Source organism: Mus pahari, chromosome 1, assembly GCF_900095145.1.
Source record: "Mus pahari chromosome 1, PAHARI_EIJ_v1.1, whole genome shotgun sequence".
Lineage (NCBI taxonomy): Eukaryota > Metazoa > Chordata > Mammalia > Rodentia > Muridae > Mus > Mus pahari.
The window spans coordinates 86,255,832-86,257,516 of NC_034590.1; the positions used below are offsets into that span (position 1 = coordinate 86,255,832).

General features: G+C 41.5%; 1 non-coding gene across 1 annotated transcript; it reads left to right on the forward strand.

Moving 5' to 3' along the window:
* Positions 1–1,019: 1,019 nt before the first annotated feature.
* LOC115062989 lies at positions 1,020–1,126 on the forward strand. Its single transcript, XR_003842883.1, has one exon. It is a non-coding gene; the product is annotated as a U6 spliceosomal RNA (small nuclear RNA).
* The last annotated feature ends 559 nt before the right edge of the window (positions 1,127–1,685 follow it).

Here is a 1,685-nt window from a genome sequence, read left to right on the forward strand (position 1 = left end):
ATCCCTCCGATACTAGCATTTGAGAGTTGGAAGCAGGAGAATCGGAGTTCAAGTTCATCCTTGGCTACACAGGGGCTAACCTGGGCTACACATGATCCAGCTCGTATAACCCCAAATAAAGAAAACAAACAAAGTAATGAGTGACTTGGGTTAGGAGAGTAGCTCATTCTGAAAGCACTGTTCAATGAGTGAGGCTTCAAGTTCCATCCTAGCATCACAACCCCTCGCCTCAACAAAACCAGGAGACTGACCAAACTGACTTAAGGAAGTTCTCAACAGAGGTGATTCAGGTTATCTGATAAAAATGAGAGGAAAGGGAGGATCAGAGGCACGTAACTGGGTGGAATGGACATGGAGGGTGTGGAAGGAGGAGGATTGTCAGAGATGCTGAAAGGTTGCTTGGCAGAGGTTACACTTGTGGGGCGAGTGACTATGACCTTAGAGATAAAGATCTGATGACTTTTCTCCCACAGCACAGAGCAGTGTTGTTTCAGATAGGGAGCACTTTGGCTTAACTCAAGGCTGAGTTTTTATCAGATGAGAGCACAATGAGAAATAAAGGCAAGGGAGCGGATGACTGTGTGGGAGCGATTTCATGGATCAACCACAGACGCTGAACTGCGTTAGGAGGAGAAAACTGATAGGATACCATTGATGCTAAAGCCTGAAGGAAGCCAAGCAAGGTGGTATGCATCTGCAATGCTGGCACTCAGTCTCAAGGTGGAGGCAGGAGGGTCAGAACTGGGTAATGTTATAGCCAACTTAGGATACATGAATCTTGTCTCAAACAAATGAATAAATGAATAAATAAACAAATAAGAATCAATAAGTAAAGAAGGAAGAAACGTAAAGGGATGGAGGGTTTTGTTTATTTATTTATTTATTTATTTATTTATTTATTTATTTATTTATTTTCCAGGAACCAACTAGACTGGGACAGGCTCTCCTGTTTCCTCACAGACCTGCTTAATCGACTGCTGGGCTTGAGGGATGGGTCAGCAGTTAAGAACATTGATTGCGTGCTTGCCTCAGCAGCACATATACTAAAATTGAAATGATACAGAGAAGATCAGCATGGCCCCTGCGCAAGGATGACACGCAAATTCGTGAAGCGTTCCATATTTTTATATCTAATAAAATAAGTTAAGAAACAAAACACAAACAAACAAACAAACAAACAAAAAACACTGATTGCTCTTCCAGAGCTCCTGAGTTCAATTCCCAGCAACCACGTGGTGGCTCACAACCATCTGTAATGGGATCTGATGCCCTCTTCTGGTGTGTCTGAAGACAGCTAAAGTGTACTCACATACATAGCATAAATAAATAAATCTTAAAACAAACAAACAAACAGAAAACGTTGTGTCTTATCAGGATCTTCAGAGTCAGGGAGGTGGCTCAGGGAGTAAAGGTGCTTGCTGCTCAGGATTCAGTGCCTGCAACGCACACACACACACACACACACACACACACACACACACACACACACAATCTCAATAATAACACTTTTAGATACATCAAACGGTTTGTGTATTCATGGTAACTGAGCAGTAATGGGTTAGAGAACTTGGTAACAGTGAAACTTTTTTTTTTTTTTGCACTAAGGATATTGACAATAGGATTTTGCATGAATTATCTAGACCTTGATTTACTCATTCACTTTCTGTAAAGGGTCAAGGATAATA